Source organism: Elephantulus edwardii, unplaced genomic scaffold, assembly GCF_000299155.1.
Source record: "Elephantulus edwardii isolate Elephantulus edwardi_28Jun2011 unplaced genomic scaffold, EleEdw1.0 scaffold00050, whole genome shotgun sequence".
Taxonomy (NCBI): Eukaryota; Metazoa; Chordata; class Mammalia; order Macroscelidea; family Macroscelididae; genus Elephantulus; species Elephantulus edwardii.
This window is the reverse complement of record NW_006399800.1, coordinates 14,707,630-14,718,006: the sequence shown is the minus strand read 5'-3', so window position 1 is coordinate 14,718,006 and position 10,377 is coordinate 14,707,630.

The window sequence follows — 10,377 nt, the reverse complement described above, 5'->3', positions numbered from 1 at the left end:
AGGGAAAACTCGCTCTGCATTTCTCAAGCTGAAGGAACGGAAAAACAAATTTAGTGTTGAAAGATGCTATGGGCAATGTATTGAATGACCCAGAAAACATCAAAAGAAGATGGGGGAATCCAGAGTCACTCTACCTGAAAGAATTGATTGACACTGAGAAATTTTAAGAAGTACCATATGAATAGGAGCCAGTGGTAATGCAAGAGGAAGTGAAAGCTGCCTTGAAGGCATTGGCAAAAAATAAGACCCCAGCAATCGATGGGATACCAATTGACTTGTTTCAGTTAACAGATGCAGCCTTGGATGCACTCACCAGTCTACGTCAGGAAATTTGGAGGACAGCTGTCTGGCCAATGGATTGGAAGAGGTTCATATTTATTCCTATTCCAAAGATGGGTGATCCAACTCAGTGTGGAAAGTATTTAACAATATCATTGATATCACATGTTAGCAAAATACTGCTGAAGATCTTTTAAAAATGTCTGGGACAGTATATAGATAGGGAATTGCCAGAAGTTCAAGTGGGATTTAAAAGAGGCTATGGCACCAGGGACATCATTGCTGATGTCAGATGAATCCTGGATGTAAGTAAAATATACCAGAAGTATGTCAATTTGTTCTTTATTGACTAGGCAAAAACCTTTGACTGCAAGGATCATGACAAGTTGTTGCTGACATTGAGAAGAATAGGAATCCCAGAGCACTTGACTGTGCTCATGAGGAACCTATATCTGGACCAGGTTGTGTGAAAAGAACAGGGGAGCCCTGCATGGAAATATTACTACAAATGATAAAATACACCTATAGTTGTATACTGAGTTAATAGAATATTTCCTCAGATTTTGAGATTCACGTGTTTCAATTACAAAGGAAGGTGGCTGACGGCTTTACCCAGAAAATAGTTTGGATTTACTGAGAGCAAGTGTAAGGAGTCTTTATGTGAGAACGAGCTAGTGTTTGCTACTCCTTCATTTTGGGACAAAGAGATCACTTCATACAGATCAAACAGGAATTAGGTCAGGCACTATAGTCATGAGTGCAGAGCTATAGATTACCATATAAATCAGCATTACAGTAAGCACAAGCAATGGAAACATTGGAGCAGACTTCAAAGACCCACATGGTGATAATTTGCTTCTGAGCTATATAGCCTTGACAATAACACACGATTTAGTATTGGTGAAACAAAGAGTTTGCCAAAGAAACATACTTTTTAATGAAACTTATCATGTTGTGGCCTTGTCAACTCTAAATTGTAAGCTTTTTGAATGTGTGGTTTATATACTATTTTTTCCCTACTAGGATTACCTGGTTACATAGGGTTATATGACTTGGTATAAAGCACATATAGATCACCATTAAATGATCTTTCTTGGGGCAAAGAAATGCCTTTATCTTAAATTCCCCTTACCACATTCTGTAGCACAAACTTCACGAGTAATTTTTGTTCACCTTCAGCTTCTAAAAATGGAACAAGACACAGCAAGTATTGGATAAATATTTGCTGTAATGCTTATTGATAGCTCAGAAAATGCAAATTAATGTGTACAGATACGTTTCTATATTTTAATTATTCTTTGGATAATATCAGAGAAGAATTTTACCTTTCATGCACATAAAAAAACAATAATTGACAGTAATTAAAGTTGCAGTACCTTCCGATACTGAGCTGAGAATCAATTACAAAGGATATAAACCAAATCTTCACTCCTCTATTATTTGAATTTATTTGAGAAAGAAAATGTTAACCTTAATTTTATTTCAGGTTGTTAGTTGTTGTTAGGTGCCAACCAAGTCACCTGTAATTCATAGCGACACTGTACGCAACAACTCTGAACCTTGAGCTTCTTGTTACATTCCATCAAGTCGACTGGGACTCATAGGGACCCTATCCTGAGCCAGTCTCACTATCTCCGACACACCTACCCTCATTATTCCAGTTACTTTGTCAATCTATCTTAACCAGCGTCTTTCTCTCTTGCAGTGTCCCTCTATCCTTCCAAGCATATTGTCTTCTCCAAATATCAGTCCCTCCTGGCAACATGCAAAAGTCTATGAAACAAGAGTTTAAAAATCTTTGTCTCTAAGGATCAAATTAATGGCAGCCTCTCCAGGGGAGATCTATAGTTCTCTTGGCAATTCAATACTCTTTCCTAACACCATAACTGGAAAGCATCAATTCTTCTGTCATCATTAGTCATTGTCCAGCTCTCTGATAAGTAACGAGTAAAAGAGAAATCATGCCCTCGATCAGGTGCACCTTACTCTCTAGACCTTTACTCTTCAGCATTCTGGAGATATCCCTGATAGTTCGGGTAGCTCTCTGTCAATGCACTGTTCCAGTCATTTCTGAACAATCTTCAACAGGATTCTGTGTGTGATATTAGTGATAGTGATAGATAATTTCCACATGCTATTATATCACCTTTTTTTTGAATGCGGATAAATATGAATCTCTTCCAGTCAGATGGCCAGGTAGTTGTCCTCCATATTTCTTGGTGCAACCTGATGAGCACATCTGGTTGTTGAAATATGTTAATTGATATTCCATCAATTCCTGGGGCCTTGTGTTTTTGCTAACTCCTTCAGAGAAACTTGAACTTCCTCCTTCATCACTATTGCCTCTTGATGATATGTTGTTTCATGAAATTCTTCTGTGCCCGCCTATTCTTTTTGATACAGTAACTGCATACTCCCTTCATCTTCTTTTGATGCTTCACGGGACATTCAATATTCTACACATAGGATCCTTAAGTATTGCCACTTGGGGATCGAAAATTTGTTCTTCAGTTCCTTCAGCTTAAAAAAAGGTTGAGAAATTTCATCTCTTCTGATTTTCTGACTCCAGCTTTTTGCATATTGCATTATAATATTTTACTTTTTCTTCCCTGCTGCCCTTGGAAATCTTCTGTGCAGCTCCTTAACTTCCTGATTTACAAGACCTAAATTGAAAAGACCATGGCTTGAATCTGGCACATCTTAGCCTTTAAATTGGTATTTTTTTTCTCTTTAAAACTTTGTTGAGGTCCTAAACATATTTTCCCAGGAAAACATATGTAATTTCTTGATGGCTCTTATCCTGAATATTGGTTGTGAATTTAAATAAAATGAAGTAATTGGCAACTTTCAACTTTTCTCTACCTATCAAAATGTTGTCTATTGCTCTAATGGTAATGATTTTTGTTTTCTTGATGTTGAGATACGATCAGTGGACTCCGTAGTCTTTGATCTACTGGTGTAAGTGCTTCAAGTCTTCTTCAATTTCAGCAAGCAATACTGTATCATGTATATAAGGCAGGTGTTGAATTTTTCTCCAATCCTGATGTCACAATGTTCTTCATATAGTCCAACTTCTCTTGTTCACTATACTGACCGTAGAGGTATGGAGAAAGAAAGCAATCCTGATGCACATTTTCCTGATTTTAAACCATTTGGGCTTCCCTTGTTCTCTTCAGAGAGGTTCTTGGTCAAGGTATAATTTCTTATGAGTAAAATTAAGTTACCTAAGATTCCCATTCCTCTCAATATTATCCAAAATTTATTATGATCCACAGTCAAATGGCTTTGCATAGTCAATAATACACAGATAAACGTCTTTTTTGATATTTTCTAGTTTCCTTCAAGATCCATCTGACATGAACACTGATATTTTTTTTGTCCCACCTCCTCTTCTGAATCTGACTTTAATTCCTGGCAGTTCCCCATTGATATGCTGTTCTGTCAGTGTTGTTTTGTGGGGCTTTTCCCTTTGTTGTTTTTATGTGTCATTGAATCGCTTGAAACTCATAGTGTATGTACAAGAGCCCTAAACCCTGCTCTATATTGTGTCAACCTCACTGCACCTGCCATACACAGTCCCATTATCCCAATCACTGAATCGATCCATCTCATCAAAGGTCTTTCCCTCCTGCACTCTCCTTCTTCCGCCTACACTCTCCCAAACATGATGTCCCTCTCCAAGCACTGATCCTTCCTTGCAACATGCCCAAAGTATGTAAGATGAAGCTTCAGAATCCTTGCATCTAAGGAGTAGCCTGGTTTCACCCTCTCCAGGACAACTTAGTTCATTTTCCTAGCTGTCCATAGTATATTCAACATTCTTTTCCAGCACCACAGCTCAAAGGAATCAATTCTCTTTCTATCATCCCTAGTTACTGTCCAGCTCTCTGATGCATACCATGCAATTGTGAAGACTATGGCCTGGGTCAGGCACACTTCAGTCTCTAGCCTGACGTAATGGCTCTTCAGTACTTTGGAGAAGTCCCTGACAGCTGACTTTCCCAATACAATTCATCTCTTGATTTCCTGGCTGCTGGTCCTGAGAACATTGACTGTGGATCCAAGCAAACTAAGACTGTTAACTCTCTTAATCTCTTCACCAACCATAATGATGCTGTTCGCCCAGTGGTGAAAATCTTCATTTTCTTGATGTTGAGCTTCAATCCATATTGAAGGCTGCAATCCTTGACCTTCTGCAGCAAGAGTTTCAGTTCCTCCTCAGTTTCAGCAAGAAGTGTTGTGTCATCTGCATAACGCAGGTTGTTGATGACTCTTCCACCAATCCTGATGCCACATTCCTCCTCGTACAACCCAGCATCCTGAATGATCTGTTCTGCATACATATTGGAAAGGTATGGAGACGGAATGCATCTCTGGTGGACACCCTTCATGATTTTGAACCATGCAGTGTCTCCTTGCTCTGTTCTGATGGCTGCCTCTTGTTTCAAGTATAGGTTTCGCATTAGCACACTCAAATGTCCTGGGATTCTCATTCTTCTCAGAGTCAGCCACAGCTTGTTGTGATCCACACAGTCAAAAGCCTTTGCATAGTCAATGAAACACAGTTAGACATTCTTCAGGTATTCTCTGCTTTCTGCCAAGATCCATGTAGCATTAGCTATAATATCCCTAGTACCATGACCTCTTCTAAACCCAGCCTACACATCTGGAAGTTCTCTGTTGATTTGTTGTTCCAGTTGTTTCTGGGTAATTTTCAGCATAATCTTGCTTGCATGTGATATTAATGATATTGTTTGATAAATTCTGAGCTCTATAAGGTCACTTTTTTTGGAATGGGAACAAATATCAATCTCTTCTAGTCAGTTGGCTGTCCTCCAGATTTCTTGGCACAAATTAGTGAGCACATGCAGAGCAGCATCTATTTGTTGAAACATGTCAATTGGTATTCTGTCAACTCCTAGAAGCTTATTTTCTGCTAATTCTTTCAGAGAAACTTGGAATTCTTCCATCACCACAAGCTCTTACTCATATATTATTTCATGAAATTCTTCTATGTCAGCCAATTCCTTCTGGTACAGTGACTCTGTATACTCCTTCCATATTTTTTAAAGCTTCTTGTATCACTTAACACTCTGCCCAAAGCATCCTTAAGTACTGCCACTCGTGACTTGAATTTGTTTTTCAATTCCTCCAGCTTAAGAAATGTGAAATGAGTTCGGCCCTTTTGATTTTCTGACTCCAGCTCTTTGCACATTTCATTACAGTATCTTGCTTTGTCATCCTGATATGCCCTGTGAAATTCTCTGCTGAACTCTTTAGTTTCTTGATTTCTTCCTTTAGCTATGTCTTGTCTGCTCTCTAATGCAAAATTCAGTCTCATCTGACAGCCGTATTGGTCTTTTCTTCCTCGTTAGACATTGTAATGATCTTTTGCATTCTTCATTGATAATATTCTTTAGATCCTAACTTTTAGTAAAATTTTACTGCACGTGATATTAATGATATTTTTAGTCAATTTTCACTTCCTTTTGTGGGTGTGGGAACAAATACCTCTTTCAGTCAGTTGACCAAGTAGTTGTTTTCCTAATTTCTTGACATAGACTAGTTAGCACATCCAGGGCTGCATCTGCTTACTGAAATATATTAATAGGTATTCTATCAATTCCTGGGGTCTTGTTTTATTTTTTTCTCCCCTCTAACATACCCCGCACACACACACATAGTCTCCTGTGCAGCTTGACTATCTTCTTTTATTACCATTCATTTTTTTACCATTCTTTTTTTATAATAGACTTCTTCCTGAAATTTCCCGGTGTGGTGAATCTCCTTATTTCCTGACTGCTTGTACCAAGAGTGCTAACTGTGGATCCAAGCAAGATGAAGCTGTTGACAGTTTCAATCTCCTCTCCATCCATCATGATGCTGCCTAACTGTCCAGTGGTAAGACTTTTATTTTTTTTTTTTACATTGAAATGCAAGCCATAAGAAATGGTGCATTCCTTGATTTTCTGCAGCAAGTGCTTCACATCCTACTCACTTTCAGTAAGCAAGGTTATATCATCTACATAAGGCAGGTTATTGATGAGTCTCTGACCAATCCTGACTCTAACACCCTTGGTACCAGCAGTCAAGAAATAAGGAGACATATTGCACTGGGAAAAACCTGCAGTTAGGGACCTCTAAATTATGGAGGAGTAATGATGTCAGTTTGAGGACTAGGGTGCCTCTAATTGAGACCATAGTCTTTCTAATTACTTAATATTCATCTAGGCAGTGAAGAATGACAGAAGAAAAACTGACACCTTTGTGGTATTGGAGAAGAGCACTGAACATCTCATGGATTGAGATCAGATATATATGTCTTGGAGAGGGTGAAGCCAGATCACCCTTTGGAGACAAGAATGAGGTGGCTCTGCCTCACATATTTTGGGCATGTTGCGAGAAGCTATTCCTTGGAAAAGAACATGATGCTGGAGAGGGTGAAAGGTCCATGAAGAAGAGGAAGACCCTCAACCAGGTGTATTGACACAGTAACTCCTGCAATGGGCTTTTCTGTGTCAGGAAGTGTGAGGATGGTACAGTACAGATCTTTTGTTCGTAGAGTTGCTATGAATTGTACTTGATTCAATGGTACCTAGCAATAACAAAAACAATTTCCTGAACTATTTCAGTGTTGACCAATTCTTTTTGGTACTGTGACTGTGTGTTCCTTCCAACTTCTTCTGATGTCTCTTGAATCACTCAAGATTTTGCCCATAGAATCCTTTAGTAACAACTTGAGGCTTGAATTTGTTTTTCCAATTATTTCAGCTCAAGGAAATGCCATATCAACTTTCACAGCCTGAAATAGATTTAACATGCAATCGATATATACTATTAATAATTGGTGACTAAAAGGCAGAAGTTGGAAACGAGAAGAAGGACTGGTGGTTAGAAAATACAGACTTGATGACAGAAATGAGATTGAAAAGAAGAAATGGAAAGAATTTTATACAATTAACTCTTTATTGCAAATATACTTTAGAAAAAGACACAAAAGGTGATACACATGGCCTTCACTTGATTGAATACACAGGAATCAGATTGACTATATCTGTGCAACAAAGGGATGGAGCAGCTCAACATCAGCAGCCAAAACGAGGCTAAGGCGGACTGTGGAAGAGATCATCAATTACTTAAGTACAAGTTCAAATTTAATTTTAATAAAATCACACAAGTCCTCCACAAGAATGAAAACATTGCCTTGAGTCTTTCCCACTTGAATTTAAAAATTGTCTCAAGAATGTATTGGATGTGCTGAACACTGATGATTGAAGACCAGTTGAATTGTAGGATGACATCAGTTTACCTTCCATGAAGAAAGTAAAAGGTCATATAAGGTTATAAAGATTATAAATACAGAGTAGAACAAAACAAAAACAAACCCAAAATGTCTAAAAGAGACATTGAAAATTGCATTACAATGTAAAGAGACCAAACCAAGTGGAAAAAATGCTTAAGTAAAAGAGATGAACAGATTCCAAAATGCCGCTTGACAAAACAAAGAACTACAATGGAGTATGGAAAGAGTTAGAAAATCAGAAGAAATAAACACGCTCAGCATTTTCAAATTGAAAGAACTGAAAAATAAATCCAAGCATTCAGATGTAATACTAAAGGGATTCTATGTGTAAAAGCTTGAATTACTTCAGATTACAATACCTCAAACTGAGAAAAATAACGTAAAGGCCTGGTTCTCAAAATGAACTTATGCAACCAGCAGACACAGGACCACTTTGAACTTGTTAGAAACACATGTTTTCAAGCATTCCTGCAGACCTACTGAATCAGAGACTTTAAGGATTAGGTCACAAATCTGTATTTTAACAAGATCATCAGGTGGTGTTACTGCATGTTCACATTTGAAAAATCACTTACTTGGAGCTCTAAGACCCTTTTTAACTCATACGCTCCCTCTCCTTTATAGCAATGTTTCTTTCTAGTTTCTTTCTTTTTAATTTCTGTGATTTCATGATCCAATTTTTTTATAATCTGTATCATCCCCAATAAGTCTAGAGTATTTTGATAACTGTAGTTTAGTCTCATTTCTATGTCCTGGGAATGTCTTCATCCAGGTTTTAGGATAACACTCCTAACAAGACTCTAGACAAATAGATTTCAGAACCATTCATAAGGATTACAGGAGTGAGTATGTGCTCTGGCAACCATAAGATATGAAATATTAATTTGATTTATTAGGAAATATACTAGATGAATTAATTTTTCAAAGAACAAAATGCTTAATAGGCTATAATTCAGTCTATTCTCTGCTAGACAAGAACCCAATTATACAGAACAATGTCTCTATAACTGAAAATCACAGTGCAGATGTATATTGCTAGAGCATCCATTTCCAAAAGAGTAAATGAGTGATTCTATGTCATAGGGCTTCTTATGACCTCTAATTCCCATTTCCCCACCAAGAATGTGAGGCAAAGGAAAATAACAAAAAAACAACCCTACCTAAAAGAACCATTGACCTACGATCATGCAGAGGAATAAAACAAATAAATAAATACATAAATAATTCACCAGACATTTATTTGAACTGCTAGTTCTCAAAGTATTGTTCCATATTTAATCCCCAATATAATGTATATCAAACAATATCCATGGAAACCCAAAAGTCTATTTTTCAAAATCGCTTGTTAATGGTGAGTTAAATTTGATCTATTGTGCTTAATGTATGTATATTTGTACTCATTTGCCAATGTTATTTACATCATTCTAGAACTTTTAGAAGGGAGCTCTAGTGGCTTGTTGTTGTTGTTGTTGATTGCCTTTGAGTCGAGCACGACTCATAGCGACCCTATGAGCCAAAAGGCCTGCAGCCCCTCTACAACTATCAACATTTATCAAAGTTCATAGAGTGTCTGGAGGCATGTTATTTAGGACGTGGATGCCACTCCTGCAGGAATAGTGTTGGATCCATAGACACACTATTCAAATCCACCAGCTGCTCCATGGGGAGAAAGATGAGTAATCTTCATGCAACTTACAGCCTCCAAAACCTAGCTGGAGGATCAGCTACGAGTTGGTTCTGACTAGAAATTATACAACACACATATACACAGAAGTAAAAAAAAAAAAGTTACCTACAAATGACCAAATGACTAGTCATGAAAAATTAAATGACCAAGTCAGTAAAAATTAGTTCTTCTTCATCTTATACCACAGCTCTATGAGTAGATTTGTCTTCCCAACAACTATCTACCATAAATTGGTGAAGATTCACACCATTGGGCCAATTGGTAGCATTCTAGTGAGATGGCGAAGAGATTGAGATTGTTAACAACTTTAGTTTGCTTGACTCCACAATCAACACTCTTGGTACCAGCATCCAGGAAATCAATAGACTAATTGCACTGAGAAAGTTGATTGTCAGGGACCTCTCCAGAGTACTGAAGAACAACATCAGTGTGGAGACTAATATACGCTTGATCCAGGCAATAGTCTTCATGATTTCTTGCTATGTGTCAGAAAGCTGGACAATGACAAAGGATAATAGATATATTTGAGCTGAGGTGCTGGAGAGGAGTATTGAATATACCATGGACTGCAAGGAGAACAAAGAGGTTCATCCTAGAGAAAGTGATACCAGGTTACTCTTTGGAGGCAAGGATTCTGAGGCTTCATCTGACATACTTTGGGCATGTTGCAAGGAGGGACCAGTCCCTGGAGAGGGACATTATGCTTGGAAGGGTGGAGGGACAGCACAAGAGAAGAAGATCCTCGATGAGATGGACTGATTCAGTGACTGGGATAATGGGGGTAGGTGAGTCAGTATAGAGCAGAGTTTGAGGCTATTGTACATAGAGTTGCTACAAGTCACAAGTGACTGGACGGCACATTAACAACAACAACAATGTGAATTCTGAAAACCCATTGCAGAGTCATCTATGGGCTAGTTCCAAATTGATAGGACACAAAACCAACAACAATGCTAATTCTTGGGTCTTAAAAAGGGGTATAAAATGAACAGCCCTGCCGTAGTATAAATTTTTTCCATTTAAAATATGTGCTTATTTGTCTGAGTCATGATTATCAGGATTTTGGAAGTAATAATATAACTTAATAAAGGTCGTGGTATTAGGGATA